At 39.6% G+C, this 19,719-nt stretch overlaps 1 protein-coding gene and 1 long non-coding RNA gene across 3 annotated transcripts in view; both read left to right on the top strand.

The window, feature by feature from the left end:
* LOC134216175 (uncharacterized) overlaps window positions 1-7,375 on the top strand; it is a 58,178-nt gene extending 50,803 nt beyond the window's left edge. The window contains exon 3 of the long non-coding RNA XR_009980536.1: window positions 7,201-7,375. This is a non-coding gene — a long non-coding RNA (uncharacterized LOC134216175). The remainder of the gene's footprint in view (window positions 1-7,200) is intronic.
* LOC134212065 (hemicentin-1-like) overlaps window positions 1-19,719 on the top strand; it is a 258,752-nt gene that overhangs the window by 133,142 nt on the left and 105,891 nt on the right. The gene's annotated exons all lie outside the window — the stretch shown is intronic.

The following is a 19,719-nucleotide window of genomic DNA, read 5'->3' as shown; positions in this document are numbered from 1 at the left end:
TGTTGACAATTAACTGATATTAGTAATGATTAATGAAAATTCTGTGTTTATTATCGTTTGAGCACAAAATTCGAGAAGTTGTCGCCGACTGTTTCACGCTTACTGTTTTCACGTAAAAAGTTTTCACACGAAAATTGCAATCATTATCGTCTGATAATGATCCAGCACAACACTGGCCAGAAGATAGTGAACCTGTTGTTTCTATATAGTTCGTTCGCACTTTCAAATGAGAAGTCGAAAATACACGTTAAGAACAAATAGGGCATATGCCACAGAGACCACAAATAAACTCTCAAGTTACTCGCCTGACAAAAAGATGTGGCCTATAAGTTTTGCTGTCGCTTAGAATACTTTCACTTTCAAGTGCAGAAGAAGGATAGAAATTGTTTCTTGTGTGCTTGGACACTGACGGAGATAAGCAAGGGCACGTTTCAATTGAATATTTTCCTTAAAATTATTCTTTAAGTATACGCCAAAATTTCTCTGAAAAGGGACTGATTTTTCTCCAATTTAATAAATTTCTGAATGATTGAAATTAGGAGGTATTTAAGAATTTCTGAATTGTTTCGGATTTTTTAATAAAAATTCCATCGAATATTCTTACAGGAATTTGGTGGGGAATTACTCCAGGAATTGAAAATCCTTCTAATATTCCTTCAGAAATTTCTTTGTAAATTCATTCTAAAATTCCTTAAAAAAATCCCTTTGGCCATTCATTTAAAATTTCCTTCGGAAATTTATCTTAAAATTATTTTCGAAGGAATTGCTTAGAGACTTTCTTTTGATAAAATCCTAAATGAATTTCTTAAGGAACTATTAAAAGAATTTCTGAAACAATTCCTAAAGAGAGAGTAGTTTCTAAAGGAGCTTTTGAAGGACTCCCTACAAGAATTTCCGAAGGAACTCTTAAAGGCATGGTTGAAGAAACTTATGGTGAAATTTCCGAAGGAATTGCGGGAGAAATTTGAGAATATCAAATTCCTTAAGAAATACTTTCTAAATGTTATTTAGGACTTTTTTTTAGGAAAGAATAAAATTTCCGAAGGAAATGCTGTAGGAGATACCGAAGAATATCAAAAAATTATCTCCGAATGAATTTCTGAATGAATTTTCAAATGAATATCAGAAGGAAATCCTAAATAAAAATCTGAAGGAATTTCTTGAGGAATTTTTGAAGGTATTTTCGGAGAAATTCCTAAAGGAATTACCTAAGGTTCACCTAGATGATTACTTAATTAAATTTCTGGATTCAATTTAATTCCAGATAAGTTTTAGAATTGAATCTTGGAGGAATTTTAGAATGAGTTTTTGAAAGATTTTCTGAGAGATTGCCTGAAAGAATTCCTGAATGAATTTGCGAATGAATTGTTGGATGTATTTTTAAAAGAATGCTATCTAAACGAATTTCTGAACGAAAATCCCATAGAATTCCTGGAATATTGAAGATGTTTCAAGAGATATTTTAAAGAACTCCTGATTCAACAATTAAAAATTTCCAGAAAATAAAATTCATTTAAAATTTCAGAACATTTGAATTAGACAGATTTTAAGTGAGCTAAGAAAGCCAAGCATTTGTTAATATGAAATCTCCATAATTTCAAAATTTTAGTGACAGTCGCCTTTGGTGATCACTGATTTAGAATTATGAATATTTAGAATATTGTATGATTGATAAAAACTTGCTGTTATAATGTCAAAAACTTTTATAACTATAAATTTCCTTCTTCTTCTTCTTCTTCTTCTTCTCATTGGCATTACATCCCCACACTGGGACAGAGCCGCCTCGCAGCTTAGTGTTCATTAAGCACTTCCACAGTTATTAACTGCGAGGTTTCTAAGCCAGGTTACCATTTTTGCATTCGTATATCATGAGGCTAACACGATGATACTTTTATGCCCAGAGAAGTCGAGACAATTTCCAATCCGAAAATTGCCTAGACCGGCACCGGGAATCGAACCCAGCCACCCTCAGCATGGTCTTGCTTTGTAGCCGCACGTCTAACCGCACGGCTAAGGAGGGCCCCTATTTACCTAATTTCCTATTTACCTTAATTTTATTTATACCTTTTTTTAATGAATAAATGTGTGTATTCAACGTATTTTTATAATCCTGGAATTTAACTGAAAACTATGGAATAACCAGGAAAAATCAGGGAATTTTTATTCTGAAAATTAGTCGCCACCCAGAAATCTCTTTATAATCTACTATGTAAACTTTTTGATGCACTTGATTTTTTTTATTCTCCTTTGAAATTTCGCGAATTTTTCATTAGATTTCTAAAGAATTCCCGAAATTTCTTGCGGAAATTCCAAATAATTTCCTTAAAGATTCATAAGATTTTTTAGTGCAACACCTGAAAAATTTACCGATGAATTTCCTTTGGAGATTTAAAAATTGTTTCCCTGGGACGTTTCGAAGAAATTGTTTTTGAGTTTAAAAATAATTTAGCTTTTTTTAATATTGTAAAATATTTCACAAAATATTGTAATCAAAATACCATTTCGACTTTATCAACCATTTAAAAAAATAGCGTAATTTCCCAGCTCTTCTTGATAATTTTCTTACTTTCCCCACTCTCTGCGAACTGATATATTCTAGAGTTATGTCTTGCTCCAAATCTTTCATGTATGGTTCAAATGCTGCTGGTGAATCAATATTCAAAGTTGGATGCGCAAATACTTCGATGTACATTGTGTGCGAATTAATTATGAAGTGCATTTTGCGAGCTGTTTTATCGTATCCCTCTCGTTTGTTAACTGCAGACGATTTTTATTTTTGACCTCTAGTTCATTTGCCATGTTCCACTACGTACGAGAATCTTATGCTGATGAAATATTGTCGACTATTCACCGAGCATAAACGCTTTATAATTTCTCTAAAAATCAACACATAATTGCACCCGCAACCTCATTCAAATTTGGGTAATGCGAACATGACTGTCTATCTGATATCCCTGCCCTTGTCATCTACTGGACGACTATAAACAACTAAATGGAACTACGGGACGATGATTCGCGAATTATTCCGACTTCTCTATCAACAACCAATCCGGAAATTATGGATTTTCTATCAGCCACTCGAGTGCAGATTGACTCGGCAAAAGTAATTTCAAATTATCAAAAACATGTTTTCCAGCTCTTAACAATCAGCTCAACAGAAGTAGCGTGGATGTCGTCTACATTTGTATGTTCAACATAGGATGAATATGAGTGGAGTTGCTACTCTTGAGTTATAAAATAGACCTTTATGAAATTTGACAAATGGAGGTTTCTCATTTCTTGAATGCTTCGTAAAGCTTTCCATAGAAAACTATGAGCAATTTTGTCACGGTACGACAACTGTAAATAGCACGAATTCAATCAAAATTTTCAATTCACTCGTAACTAAAATTGACTTCGAGTGCGCTGTTGACAAAAACTGGTCATAAGTGCTTACCAGCAAAAAAAACTGTCACAAAAAATTTGCGCCCAAAACGAAAGCTTTGAGGACAGTTATGAACCCCACATGAGTGTGTGTGTCCGTTGCTGACCTCAAACCGCACCAGTAGCAGCATCCAGTGTCAATTCGATCCGCGCCATCAGCCACTGCACACGTCAGGTCTTCATCCAGCTCTCCACCGCGTTTTTGTACGACGATGATGGCCAGGTCACCCTTTCCAACACCGCGCGCATTGAAACCACAGAAGCTTCAAGAAAAGGTGACACAGTTAATTTCGTCTCCTCCGTCGTCGTTGGCGACCACATCGCATCCAGCATCCAGCAGCATCCGCTGTCGTCGTCATCGAGATTGGGCAAGAGATGCGACGAAGCTGCAAGAAAAATAAATATGGCCTCCGAGCAAATAGCCGAGCCACGGTGCTTACACTGACTGGTTCCGTAAACGGACTTCTCGACTTGGGGCAGTTCATAACTGATGTAAAGTATCCTACGGACGGGTCAATTTTAATACTTTTCTTGGTCGTTTTGATGTTTTCATTCAGCTCGTAACAAAATTCGAATCCAATCAATGACACGTCATCCATGGATGACCCCTGGTCGGGAGTGAAACATGTTTTTATTAGCTTCGCGTCGTCGTCGACATCGCGTTGAATCGTTGTCGTCTTCGTTTGCCCAAGACCAATCCAAGAAGAAAGTTGTCGATCGTCACCAAGTCTTACCATGGCCGGACCAGCAGAGCAACCAACAACGTGTTTTTTTTTTCAAAAGTTACCTACATGGAGCCCGCGCGCAACCAAAAGGAAAAGGAAGGGAAAAACACAGTCAAATAGTCATAATTTATCCACGATTTCTTGGCTTTCTCCTCGCGCATGTCGACACCAGCCGGCAGCGTCGCCTTTCGGTTGGAACCTTGCCCGCGCTTGTGGTCATGGCATGGAGGCACATATCGATGATGATGCCATTTGCCAGCGATGGGTCGGTGGTTTGTGACATGTCGTGGCCTTTGCAGTGTTCGTATCAGTTGGACAGTTCCTATTATCGCGTGGAGAGACCCTTCGGTTGGACCACGTCCATGGAGGGAAATAATGTGGAATGGTTGGGTTGGAGGAGGTTTTCCTTAAATGATGTTTTCTTTTTCCGATGGAGGGTTCGATTCAGGAAAGAACACGAGGGAATGGATTGACGTCGTTTTGAGGTCATCATTAAATAAAATGGATGGAATTGATGCAGGGGCATGATATATCGATTTAAATGAGATCGGTTTTCATGACATCAATCATTGACCTTATATCAAGCCTCATCTGTTTGGCCAGAAGATATTTTGATGAAAAAACAAATTGATTCACCTAGCTCAATCGACCATTGCAAATACTGATCAAATACGCTTTCAATAATGTTATTATTTATCTTTCTGCGACCAAAACTTAAATTTAAATATGTGGACATGCTTTTTATTCGATGAACTCTACGGTGTTAAAGTCATTACTATAAAAGACAATGAGCGATTCAATTACTCTTATTTTTTCATGAAAAGCGTTTATTCTTACTATTCTATACAGTCGTTTGACTGAGCGGAGAAAAAATTTCAACCTTCAATGAAGGATTGTTGTGCGTACTTCTTATTCAGTATAAACATTCACCAAATAAGATTTACAACTTGAAATTGGATTTATATGAAATTTATGAAAAAGCTCAAACAGAGACTTCATATTTCTTTTGGAACTTTGGATGGTTGCGTCACGCAGGATGCACCTGATGATTCAGCCTCATTTAGAGACTCCAGCAGGGGTGCACCATTTCGTAATTTTCTTTCTCTGCCTCGTAACCACATAAAAAGGGTGAATAAAAATTAAAATGTTAATTTAAGTCCAACAAGGTGCTGTCGCTACATCAACTCAAGCGCTCTTCCGTGGATGATGGCGGTGGCTTTCTGTGGCGTGGGAATTACTCCGAAGCGATTCCCACCGCCTCACATCTACTCCCTCCGTAACCGAGCGCGGCAACGGTAATAAAGAAGAAAAAGTGACGCTCTCTGGAGTGTTAATGTTCTTGAGACGTTTTCGGGAAATGCACCTGGCTGCGTGCTAGTCGAGGTGAAACAAAAGCCCGCCAGAACAATGAAGGCAACGATAACGACGACGGTGACTCAAAATCGCTTGGCTACCAACTCAGTCAACCAGCTCTGTGGGCAACAAAAGATCAGGACAGAAGATTAGCTGTGAGAGATAAAATTAATTTACTTTTTATTGTTCTAACTGTCTTCCGGTGTAATTTGGCGGTTTCACAGCTCCTACCGCGCGCAGTGCTGTTCCATAGACCGGGTTCGTCGCCTGCAAGCGCGCAGGTCTTCCCGGGGCACCCACTACCGATGCGATGAATCAACAACGACGTGTGCTGGTAACGCAACCGACGGTCGATGATGGTGGCGGCTTGGCGCGGGTGATTGCTAATTTATTTGATTCAATTAAAATACACCACTTTTTGGACCGGAGAAGCATTTCTTCATCCCCGCTGATGTGGAAATCGGAACTTCCCACACGAAACGAATTCGTTAAATCTTCCATTGTTCTCCGGCAGTAGCGAATTTATCTGCGCCAACGACAAAGCTTGGAGTCACATGTCTATGTCCATTAGGCTCCATCTATGTTTTACGCTTCTTGAATCTTGAAAAGTATTGCTTTTAGCGGATTAGTTGCCTGCATAATAAGTCATTTCCGAGATTCCTATTCAAAAATAGTCATAAAAAATCCATGGAGTGTAACGATCGTTGAGGTACCAAAACCTCTCGGTTCTTTCGAATAAGTTTATTAACCTCTGAAACAGGATTAGCACCGACAACGTTCATTCTGTGGTTCAATCTCCACGGGAGAATCACCAAATCTAATCGGGAGCCAAATAAATTGAGCACCATGAAATGAAAATAAACACAATTCTAGAACCAAGCGAGTTACCCGTGCTTCCCAGAAGCTATACTCCTCCATTGCTGGTATCCGTATCGTGTGATGATGATGGTGGTGGTACTTTGGATTCACCTCAACACGCTTCACTACTGGCGGGCGATCGGATCTAATCGGCTGTTTATTTTTAGACCCCAATTCGGATTAATTCTCGGTGTTCTTTGCCTATGCGGCCAATAACGATCGATCAACAGAAAAAGGGGGAAAGCCTTGCCAGATAAATGGATTCCAATTTAACGACAATCGACGATCGACAAAGAAGGTCGATGGCAGTAGCAGCGGAGCATAGCGGCGGCTACGGTATCGATTGAGATACAAAATGGGAAGGAATTTCCTTGGAAGGAATAATCACGGGACCTTACGGAGAAAGTGTCGTAACTGGACGGGAAGGTTTTACGATACTGAGACTGTTAAATATTTCAGAGAATGGTTTGAGAGGATTTCCATTTATTTTGCTTTTAATTAAAATTTTACGGTTTTTAATGCATTTGAAGTTTAAAGAAAAAGAACACCAATGTTCTTCCATTCTCGTAAACCAAAATATTCCTAGTGGTAATTTGAATTTTAAAACCTCTTTTTAAGATAAGTGTCCCGTCAAGTTAATTTTCAAATACCGATCGTAGCCCGTAAATATATTTGTGTGTGGAAAAATCACTCTCATGGTAAGCACATGAGTTGGGTAACCCTCAAAAGCTTGCTATTAAACAATAGAACTTGAATTCTTTTGTATGACATAAGCATTTGTCCTTAATTACCCAAAACCGATCACAACTAATTTTATCTTTTCTTTCCATCATCATTACAGGTTGGTCTCTTTCCCAAACGCCAACGAACGGTTCGCTAACGATTCCATGCATCAACTCTAGTTGTAAGTAATTGTTCCGAAGCCGTCAACCATCGGAAAACCGCCAAAACTTAATCAACCTAAATAATATGCCGACCTCTGCTAAACTTTCGTTCAAAAGAATTTGAGTAAACCTGTCTATGCCCCCAAAAGCATCATGATTTATTATACCACCTTCATTCACTACCGGCGACCTCCGCTCGCTGGTGACTTCGACGTCGACGCTGACGGACCACACCATCGCTGATGGCTAATTACGGCTAACTTGCGGAATTTTCGAACAAATTGCCTCGCCCCGTCATCAGCCACGCTCATCTTGTGTGACCCCGTGAGCTCTGTTCGACTAATAATCCTATTTTACCTTCCGTCTGACAAACAACTATTTAAACGATCCCCCTCTCGCAGCGGTCGGCACGGCGGAGGGCGGCTCAAATGTCTTAAATTTCGGCTCCACAATAGCGCGTGAAAAAAAATGGAAGAAATGGCTTTTCAAAATGCGTGGCAAAAAGGTCCGTAGGATGAAAAATAGCGATAAATAGCTCCAGTCCGACATGCTTGCCTTTGCAATAATATACCAACATACGCACTCGTACGTCGGGAGGATGGGCAAAAATGCCAAACGAACGCATGTTTTCGAGCATGCGAGTATTCTTGAAAAATGCGTATTTTTTTCAACGTTGTAAATATCGTAATGTGACGAACCTAAAGAAATGTGTTCATCGGAGATAGGTAATTACCGAATTGCCGAGGACCAACAAAACGAAAACCATGAATATGAACTCTACAACGGATTATCCAACATCCATCTTACCCCATCGGCGCATTTCAGACCACTGCCTCCCCAGTATTATTGTTATTGTGCCTGCTGCTGGGATGTTGTTAAGGGAGCAGCTCATAAAACGATGATAAATGATGCGCGACGAATCGAAAAGTACGCGGGATATGAAAATGCGTTGTGAAATTGTTGAAGCTTGAAGCCATTCTCTAACCTCGTTCGAAAGGCACGACCGCGAAGATTAGGCTTTTGAGAGTATTTTCGTAAATGGCGATTGATCGCCAACAACAATGACCGTTAGAGGGTAGCACGCCCGTCAAAAATTGAATGCGTACTTAATGTTGGCACCCGCAAAGAAGAAAGCTAATTTTCCGAAAACACGACTCTAGAAAACCTGCGAGTGCCAATGTTGCACAACGTGTGAACGAGTGTTACGATTGTACAGTTTCCAAAACTTGGTGGTGGTCAATCAGACTTCTAATTTCAAGCTCCTTTTATTACATCGATTCCAATTTACGAGCCTTCCAGTTTTGGTCAAATGTATGCCAATCACTTGGACAGCCAGCTGTGGTGGACTCCATTCACCGAGCACTGTTACTCTTTGTTGTCAACGAGCTCAGGTGAGGTGTGGCTCTCGCCTTGAGCAGTTCCAAAGCGCATTCAAGCGGCTTTCCTTGTTTCGACCGGAGCCCTTGTCTCTCGTGTAAACATTCCTATCGATTCGTTACGACTCACAAAACTATCTTACGAAGGGGATACTTGTACCTACTAAATAGTGAACCCCGACCAGCTACCCTCGTCCGCCGCTGCAGGTCCAAAACCAAAAACCGTTTTGTTGCTAAATTTGTACGCCCAGCCAAAATAAGTCAGACCGCGCCTGCCTACGGGTTAAACCCCACACCGGGAAAATAAAAACTCCATTTTTGAGCTAACCGACTGCGTTGTTGAGTTTGAGTGCGCTCATGACTGATTAATTTACGGTACTTCAGAATACACGTAGGAACCGCGAAAGCGCGTGCAGTTTGTCGATGATTAGCCATTTCGATATGCTTTTTCCGCGTTTCCTGGATGAAATCGATTCGGTGTTGCGTCGCTTGCAGTAATGGTGGAACGTTTAAAGGGCCCTGCTTTTATCTTCATGTCGCTCGACGCTGTATGGTGACTCAGATGATTTCCTCAGATTAAATCATACGTAAGAAAGCTTCGTTGGATAACGTTACGGGTGCTGGAAAATCAAGTTTTACATTTTGTTTATCCTGCAATGACATAATAAGGGCTCAAATTTGATATTCGGTTTCACAATGCCTCTGTCGAGATCAGATCATTATTTTCCTTTTTTTCTTTTTGAACCTAGACTCATTGGTGAGAGGTAGACATGCATTTCACTCAACCACTGCCAGTTGGGAAGATCCATAAAGTACGTCACGCAAAAATTGGCGATTTTCAACCCCCTCTCCCCCCTTCGTCACACTTTTTGTATTAAAACTCCAAAATTTTTGTATGAGTCGTCACGCTGCTCGGAACCCCTCCTCCCCCCTAGGACCGTGACGTACTTTGTGGATGGCCCCTATTGAGAAAAGTGGTTGATCCTTAATCCTTATACAAGTATTGTACCTATAAATTTCTTGCTTTACGTTTTTCTTTTATGCAATACAAGCTAACCCGTCGATCTTCGTATCACCCAAATCAATTGGTTTGCATATTTTTTTGTATTCCCAATTAAAGTTTTGAAGTTCTTCTTTTTCACATGTCAAATTTAGTTCTATTCGCTTGATCAAGGTTTGCAGAAATCGCTCTCAATAGATAACGAATTAAATAAAGGCAAAAACTGTTTCGAATCATAGCAAACCATGATAACAAATTTATCGATCTTGTAGGTATACAAGTGCAAAAAAATAGAATCAGATAGACAGCACCCACGCGTAATAATGATTCTCGCTTATTTTGTGTTGGGACCGCACAGCTGTGTAGAAAAAGTTGAAGTGCATCATCAGAACCAGTGCTCCCCATGTTTGGAGCTTCTTAAAAGAAATTTATAATGAGTTAAAGCCTCTCGTATAAGTTCTTTATCATGACAGCTTGTGAAAAAAGTCTTTCGTTGTATGCTACATATCGTATAGGGGGAGATCCCCAATGTCGGACATATAAGCAATTTAACGAAAAACTCTCTTATTTTTCGGATTATGTTCACTTGTGTACCATATACAAAAAATATGATCATCGATGTTTTACTTGAACAGGTTTTTCGACGATGTATTTTGATAATGTATTTTGGTGAAAAATCTAACGGTTCAGAAAAGTATCCCCTAGTGCCGGACACTATTGCTTCATGTTCAAATATGGGCAAGTTTTTGTTACATTAGTAATATTATAATATTAGTAATGTTTTTCATTTACCTTAAGTTATAAAATGTGGTAGTAAATATTATTTGACTCTCCAGCTAAATTTTTTCAGTATTTCTACTCCAAATGTCCACTTTTTGGCATTTTTGTTGAATTTCAAATGTTGTACAAAGTTTACAACATAACAATCTGGTATTTCATGCAGGTGAAGGACTTTTCGATAGCTTTCTTTTGTACTACATAAGATGGTAGAGGGACCTCTGCAAGTCCGGTATTGGGAGGTGTCCGATGCTGGGATACTATGTACAGAGATGATAAGTGAGAGACTTTTTCAAATTCAATCCCTGCGCATGATTAGTTCTCGGCATGTAGAAATTTCTGTTTCATTTGCATGACCCCCCTTCTAGAGGGGGTGGAGTCGCGAACCACCATAGAAACATTATTTGTTTTGAAAACTTCCACATGCCAAATTTGGATTTATTTGCTTTATTAGTTCTCGAGATATGTAGAAATTTGTGTTTCATTTCTATGGGAGCCCCTCCTTCTATAAGTGGAGGGATCTCAACTCATCATACGAACCTTCCCCGGCCCCAAAAACCCCTGCATATATATTTTCACGCCGATCGGATCAGTAGTTTCCGCATCTATAAGCATCGTACAGACAGGAAAAAATCAGATTTGTACACGTTAAAAAAGAGTTGCTATCACGCACTAATTAATCTGCTTATCGAAGCAGAAATCTTTGTTTCACTCTACGTTTTCATGGACCACACCAAGCGATATAACCAACGATCGATCGCGTACTGATTATCACTAGTCAGGTTGAATACCAGAATGGGAAACTGGCGAAGCTGGATTTTTCTCGTAAAGAGTACGTTAATCCTTTCAGGACGGATGGGTCATATATGCCTTGCGTTTCGGATTGGCTGTGTAAAATCACCCAGATATCCGAAACCTTGGGAAGATTTCACATCTGAGAGCATGCAAATAAATCTGGCATGTGTGAACCCTAAATCACATTGTTTGATTGTTCTGAATAGGTACTCAGACAAGTTGAGCTATCCTGAACGTTATGCCTGTGATTAATTTTCAGGAATACGAGATGCTCAAGGTACTCCAAAATGTTCTGGAATTAAGCCCACGGTATCTATCAGATCAATCAAGGCTTTTATCATCGTCGGTATAAACGTCGATATAACCCAATGGTTTCGTAAGCATATATGCATAATGCATATGATCCTAATTTCCATTAACATAAGATTGTTCGAAATACTTTTTGCCGGGAGACTTATTACTTGCCGTTATCGTGACCTCAGGGTCGTTTTATTGCTAGCTCTTGGGAGAAATTGGAGGGGTTTTAGCGGAAATACTTCCCTAATCAAAAACAAAGCGGACAGTAAAACAATCCGAGGTGGAGCAAACGATTAGAAAAAGCTGAAGGGAAATAACGATTGCAAATAATGGGCGACAAATAGTTTATATGGTTCGGTTTTACATTTTTCAAATCAGTTGGTGATAATCATTGTGGGGAAAGATAATGAAGGGATTTTTCACATACCGTTACCGCCTGGACGATTTTGTCTACGGCCGGATGTACTCCAGCGGCTAGGAGATTGTCGGAATTCCGTGATGCGACCGTCCATCGCTTCGTGGGTTTGGGTGGCAGCTCTAATCGAAGACTCGGCTTCCCTCCGCAGCGGTAACCGGGCCAAAATGGCGAAAAATGGCACGCCGGTTGTGATCTCTTCCTTGGTTCACTCTTAACAATCGCACGCTTTTCGTCCACCGTTTGACGAGGACTTCCGAATGGGGAGAGGATGACGCTTTCACTGCACTACGTACAACACGTGCCCGGCGACTCCAGATGGACCAAAGGGGCTTCTCGGGGTGTTGATATGGCTTGTTGACCGATGCACTAACCGAGCCAATAACAAATGGCACGCCGGTGGATTTCCCTCAGCAGCATGCTGGCGACGCCAGGTGGTTCGAGACGGGCTCCTCGTGTTGCCAAGATGGCTTCTGTCGGAGATGCATCCCGAACAACACATGAGCCAAGAGCGTGCCTTGGTGTTCCTAGTTTTGAACTCTGAACACAGTTCAGTGTGCACTGGGTTGGTACGCAAGCAAAAGTATCATGGTAACTAAGATTCCTTAGATTTCGAACTATGCAAAAACAAACGAGCATGCTTGATTTCTATCCGTTAGATGCCCACGTGTTCCATTACTAGCCGAAAAACGTGTAGCATGCCGTCGCTTGAATTTGTTTTCCTAAGATACACGTTACTAAGTTAGGTTTTGAACACGAACACGCGTTCTCGTGTTCAGATGCATCTCTGGCTTCTGTTCCGATGCACTGACCGGGCCAGGACTTAGCACAATTTATGCTGCGAGCACGTACAAACTTGTTCTAAACGATCTACATTGGCCAAAAGAAAAGATTTTTTTTTCACACGCGGACTACGAGGTGGTTTGTATGGCCTCCAAGAGAGTTCGTCACTTCGTTGTCCGGTGGTTTTTACAGTTCGTCCGTGATAGTGGTGTAGGTCGACGATCAGTGAGACAGTGGTGGTGAACTGTCGTGTCGACAGTTGATGACAACGGTGCGTTATGCAACGTACACACCAGTCAAGCGGTTTGACGAACATTGACTCCGCCCCCAAGAAAACGCTTCGGTTGCTGCTTTGTTTGAACGTGTGTGAAGTTGTTCGAACAACCATTTGACAGTTGGCGGCTCGGTTGGAAAAAATTAAAACGGTTTGATTTTGGTTTGAGTTGTCGGGGGTGGAGTCAAGGTTCGCCGAACATGTTTGAGCATTTGTAGTGAAGTTTCACAAACCCCCTCATATATTTTTTGATGGTTGGTGCTCGAGTTGGTGCTTCGGTCGTTCGTGTGTGATATTGTTGGTCGAATAAATTGATTGTTCGTGTCGCTGTTGGTAAAACTTTAAGGATGTTTGAATAAACGAGAGGTGGAGTCAATGTTGGTCAAACTGCTTGACCGTGTGTACGTTTCATTACGGATGTGATTCAGTATGGGTGTAGGGATGTGAAGGATGATTTTCGTATGTACCTACAATTTTATTCTAGAAGATTGAAAATCGGTTCGAAAATACACTTGAATTGAATTGAAGTTGGGTCATTTTTGACCCGCTAATGCCTAATGGAAAAGTCAGGAATTTCAATCCCCTATCTCATAGTTTCCCAAAGTGGTAAATCGCGACCCCGCAGCCTGTGTAAATCTTATGGAAGGGGGTCGCGACCTCCCACCTTTGGGAAGCTATGCGGCTATCTCATTTCGTTACAAAACTACAACATTTTTAAACCCTCTCTGGGGCAAAATAGACCCAAATGCACTAGGAAGGTTAAAATTTCATATTATCATTATTCCACACGTTTGAATGTCCAAAGCGAGGCAAAATAATGGCACTCAAGTCAGTCCAATTTTGATTGATTGTAGATTGAATTTTTGGTACAATTGATAAATTTATTCAGTTTTTTAAAAACGGGTTTGGTAGTCATATGGCTACTGCTTCTGCCTCATACGCAGGAGGTCGTGGGTTCAATCTCAGGTTCGTTCCATTATCCTACTTTTGTATCTTTATCTGTATTTCTCATGTTCCTAGCAATCGCTAGAACTGGAAAAAGACTTCCATACCGTTTCCATTACTATCCTATACCTTTAACCTGACTATTCTACCAGTAGCTGCTAGAATTTTCCTACATACGTTCAATTAGAAATTCCATCAGTTGCTTTCTCCTATCGTATCACATTAGCAGCTCGTTAACCAAGACGGACCTATGCTGCCGTAATCTGAAAAAGTGACGTATGCCTCTCGAGCCTAACCCAAAAATTCCAATAAATTCCGTATAAACTCCGTGGCAAGTGCAGAGATATATTCGGCATGCAGTGGCCGAATCATTGCTCAATCATTTCCTCTCCATTCTCCACATTGACTTGCATTCTGACGTGGCAGGCGTCAGTATGACCTAACAAATGAGATCACCAGTAACTTGTACATTGAAGATGTACAAGTCCCAAGCAAACATCTGTTGGTTCTCTGTGCAAGAATAGCTGATCTGGTCATAATCGAGTAGCAACTACGGGCAGTCAATCAAGCTCAAGCTCAAGCTTGATCAATTTATTCAGTTTTTTATTTTAACTGGCAATTGATCCTACTAAATAGCTTGTTTTCCCCCGTTTCTTTTGAATATTCTGACAATTTAGATTTTTTTCCCGGCTCACTGCACAAAAAAACTAAGGATTTATACTTTTTGGAAGCCGTAGGTTTATGATTGATAATTTTTAAAAAGTCTCCCATTTATTTCGCACAATACTCAATATTTTCCAACCATTTATTTCACTCCTAATTGGTCCAATTATAGAAAATAAAAATGTAGAATACATTTAAAAATGTATCCTCAAACCGAACAAAAATTCACCTCGGCTTAAGATCTTCTAGCCGCACCGTGCTGCCAAAAGGCCAGGAGTCTTTTTTAATATGAAAAAAATCCTTCATCGTTCATAGGAAAACCATCTAATACGTTGACGCTATCATGTTATTTATAATTTTCTTGATTTCAAAAAGTGAAAAATATAGAAAATATAGTCTGGAAGTGTTTAAATCAAATGAAAGCTTTTTCAAACGATGTTCACCAAGAAAAGCTATTTTTAACCAGAAGTGAACCCCTTTGCAGTATTGCACGGCCCACGAAATTCAGGAAAAGTTGCTTCCTGTCATAAATATCAATTAAATAATGCAGTCGTATGCATGTTAGGCCGGGAATGGGATAAGAAACCCTAACAGTAAGTTCGCTTGGTTGTTTCATTCATATTTGCATGCTTCAAATATGTGCATGAAAATACATTCTAAATCGCAAAATATTCTGTATCTTCTTCTTCTTCTATCTTCTTCTTTTCTTCTCTTAATATATTCTTCTTCTTCTTCTTCTTCTTCATCTCTATATATAAAAAGGGAACATCCATAAATTTCGTAACACTTAGAGGGGGAGGGGGTTGAGTGAAGTGTGACAGTTTACCCAAAAAGTTTTGATGATTCATACAAAAAGTGTGACGTAGGGGAGGGGGGTTGAAAATGGTCGATTTTTGAGTTACATTTAGAGTTTGCATTTTCTTTGAGGCAATAGAACTCACGCACGGGGTGATTGATTTTCAAGATTTTATAACTAGTCGATTCGCCTTGGAATCAGCTGTGTTTGTAATAAAAAGTTGGTGAGATGGACGGTGAAAGTTGAAAAATTGACACAATACATAATCAGGGGGAGTTGTACAGAAATCCAACGCGATTGCAAAAAAAAAATGATCTGGAATGCGGCGCCGCAATGAACTCTAAACGACATTTTGATTGCAAAAACTTAGAGAAACCCGAGCAAAGCTACGTTCTGCTAGTTGGTTATTGTGCCTTGCAACAAAATGACAACTTTTGTGATCATTTTCTAAGGCTATCATAGACGTGGAAAATTTATTCGCAATACAAAAAACACGTGCCATCAAAGCATCCATCGCCACAATCCACCACGTGGCGGCCGATTTTTCAAAAATATCAAAGTGGCTTTTTTTTCTGGAGGTATGTTTTTCTTGGGCGACTATCTGGCGCTTATTTTTTTGTTGCGATTATCAGCGGAGCAGTAATTTTTTATGAGCGGTACAATATAAATTAGGCTTAAGTAGTTAGGCATGTTTCTCAGTTGATCGAGTTTGTCATTAGTGTCAATTATTTTACAAAAATATTTGGGTAACTGCAAATTATAATTTATATTTCAAACCATTAAAAATTATTGGATCATTGGTTGTATGTATCAAGCACTAAGCTAATCAATCTTTCTTCTGATGAAAATTGGCGTTAAGAACGAATTTGTGCATAATCTTATTATATTATTTTGGATTTTATTGCCAATTTTGTTCGAAAGAGCACAAATAGTCAAAAGTGAATATTTGATTGAATCCTATGGCCTGATTCCTGCACAGTTGAGTCTATTCGATGCCAACTTATGCCAATTTTCTACATTGACAGTAGCGTGATTGAGCTCTGTAGTCCTCTACAACAAATTAAGCTGGGGAAAACTCGAAGGAGAAAACCTTCATTCTGGTTCAATATGCTCCACTATACAATTGTGATAAACTTTTACCAGTAAAAACTAAGAATTGCAGTTGCACAAAACGACGGATTCCTGCTTGCACGGAGAAATCCTTTTTCCTGACATACACTTGTGCATCTATCCCGACTCAATTGCATCCGTCTTCTAGCTGGAGGAAAAAAAAGCTAGGTTGGGAGACCGGGGTTTGCTCCCAGGTTCTTAGAGCTTCACTTTCCAAACCAATATGGACCGACGACGATGTCGAGCTGCGCCGAGAAGCCGATCGTATTCCTATATAGCGAGGCGGAAAACGCTTTTGCATCCTCCCCGGGCACAATGAATGAAGTTTCGCAACTTTTGTCGACTTAATAAGTTTTGAGCTATTTCCCTCCCGTATTTTCCATGCTCAAGCCGGCGAGAGCCAACTGGTGGTGTGGGTGGTGGTGGTGGTGGTCGTCGTCGTTCCCGCCGTCACCGCAAGGTTTGCTTTCTTTCTACAATGGAAGAATCGAGGAGAGCACTAAATACACACTAAACTATATGTACTCCATCCAGTATTTACCGCGAACACCAGTATCTACGGGCGACGTCGCACTAAGGAGTATTTCAGCCCAAATCCTGGCCAAAAGTCAAAAACAATATTTTTAGATATCTCCATATTATTTTTCGTTTTTGTACTCTCAAATAGTAATACTAACTTGCCCTGAGATTTTTAGATCAATATTGATTACTTGTGAGCAATGCTGGCTGCCAAAACTTCACCATAATTTACATGCTAGTTTTATCGCAACTGTCCATGAAAAAAAGTTCATGTTTCGTCGTGTTTTTCTGTTTTTTTTTTTGTTTTAAGATGAAAATCAATAAAGGTACCAATAATGAGGGTATGTAAAATCCTTTCCAAGCATGATTCGATCTGAAATTGTTTTCAGGTGATCCAAAATGATGATATTAATTGCTAGCTTTTTTTACCTTTTTTACAATAATATGTTTTACAAAATTAAACTTTTAATTAGGTTCCAAACCCGATCAAGCAACAAAATTGTCAGCTTTGGAAAGATTGGAGTTTCCTCAATAAGCTCCATGAAGAACATTTCACGCATCCTCACGCAATCGTGAGTTGTTTTTATTTGAATATAGTGAAGTTTTCTAAGAAAAGCTAGGCGAAAAAAATAAATATTTATGATTTTAGTGACAAAGCTCATAAAATGGTTCGCTTTCAAAGAGGAGTTGGACTTTGATGAAAAGCATATGCATTTTTCGGATTTAAAAGGTTTGAAAGGTTTAAAAGAAATAAAGCGGCTGAAGTGCAACGAGTTTATCTGATCTGCTCCATTGATTGTAATATCAATACATTATCCAGGGACTTTAACATTATCTGATGACAAATGTATATGGTCGAAGTGAACAAACAAAGCACATCTTCGGAAATCTTAGTAAGTAATAATTAGAGAATGAAAATTAACATAAAAATCATACTCAATGACAGAGTCAGAGGAGAACACCACTCGTCGCAAGCACGCTGTAGTTCCCAGAGGCAGCGTTCTTACGCCAAGTGGTGCTCTACCTAATAACAACAACTGACGCCGCCGGTGGTCACACTCTACTACTAGTTCAATACAAAGAGCACAAAAACAAAAAAAATAGCTTTTGCTGTTAATTGAATGCATTTGCAGCCGACAAAATGATTAGCATAGTTTTGGCCACGCTTTTACACTGCGTACTCCTATGTGCGTCGTTAGAGCTGTTTATTGTTGTTGTTCGCAGTTTCTTTCTTGCGGGATGGGTGTGAAGTGCGGGGTTCTCTCGTTAACACTGTTTATGGCAGCCATTATTCAACACACAGCACTGCATCGCGCCTGGATTCCACAACACTGGGTAGGTATTGCTGCGAGGGAGGTTGCTTCGTAGAACAAGCTTTACGCGGGACATTCAAATTGGTGCTCACAAAATAGAAAAAAAAAACTGGGCTATATACGCTTTTCATCGTTAAGAGAGCTTAGAAATTGAAAACTAAATTTAATGTTATTTCTTTTGCAATTTGAGTTATAGAGAAATTATTATTAGATTGGAATATTAGAATGGAAGGTATCCGTAGGGGTAGGGAACCGTACAAAACTGCGATTAGAATTTTGCAAATTTTCTTTTGTTTTTCATTTATGGAGAGCTAATTTTGCTATTTTTTCGGCCCCTGATCCTCGGTGTGATAGTTTAAAGTATTCAAATATTATTATTATCAACCCACAATAGTTATTTATTTTAGCAGGCTAAACTTGTAGTCTAGCTATTCATTAATTTCAGTAAAAATCATACGCAACTTAAGAGTACCTTAGTTTGAAATCTTAAAAATCAATCACGGACACGTGCTTAATCACCTCGGGTCATGTAAATTAAAAGCATTTCTCAGAAAGGCGCAGGTAATGAAGTGTCTCATCTATCAACAATCAAAGCATCCGAGTCCGTTCCAACCGGTAAAGCGTTCCCAGAATCCGCTCTTCGGTCATGGAAAATTAATCACCTTTCTCAACCAGCAGCCACCCCGGCCGCGTCAAGCGAACCGCGAAATGATTGTCACTCTCCCATCACCCCATCACATTATTGTTTCGGCTAAAAAGTCCGGGCGCGCGACTTGTTGAATCGTAACTCTTCCCATCAGCCACAGTCACGTGTCGCAATGCTATTATACAGATTGTTGGCGGAGGGTAATCATCGTTGTGAAATGGCAAAGAAAGACATCCTCAGCGAAACTGCTTTCCAAACAAGGTTGATTAATCAAATTGATTAGCATACTCAATATCTGTGCAATCCAATTCCTGAAGCGATTTTCCCAACTCCACCCACACTCGTCATCATCGCCGCCATCGCACCGTAATCGAATCGTTCCGTGCAGGTAGTGAGTGGTCGTCCGGACGGAGTGTGGTTTTTGGTTTCTCTGGATTTGCTTTGATGTTGTGATTTACTGTGTTTCTCTCCTTCTCTATTGCTTCATAGATGAAATATGACGATGCCGAGCAATGCAATTTTGTTATGGAAAGGAAAATATTTGAAGTAATTAAACATGTTTGATGATTTCTGATGAAATATGATGAATCGTATTCGTATCTATATTTCAAAAGCTGTGTGCACAGGACATGAAGTTTATTGAAGTTTTATTCAACTCATTCTATTCACTGACATCTATTATAATTTTGATAGATATTATTAAAAGGAATAAGCAGTATAAAAAATACCTCTTGCTTACCAAATAGTCGCTCTAGCTTTGAGTTTGA

This window comes from Armigeres subalbatus, chromosome 2, assembly GCF_024139115.2.
Source record: "Armigeres subalbatus isolate Guangzhou_Male chromosome 2, GZ_Asu_2, whole genome shotgun sequence".
Lineage (NCBI taxonomy): Eukaryota > Metazoa > Arthropoda > Insecta > Diptera > Culicidae > Armigeres > Armigeres subalbatus.
The sequence above is the reverse complement of the archived record's forward strand: the minus strand, read 5'-3'. Positions and strand labels throughout refer to the sequence as shown.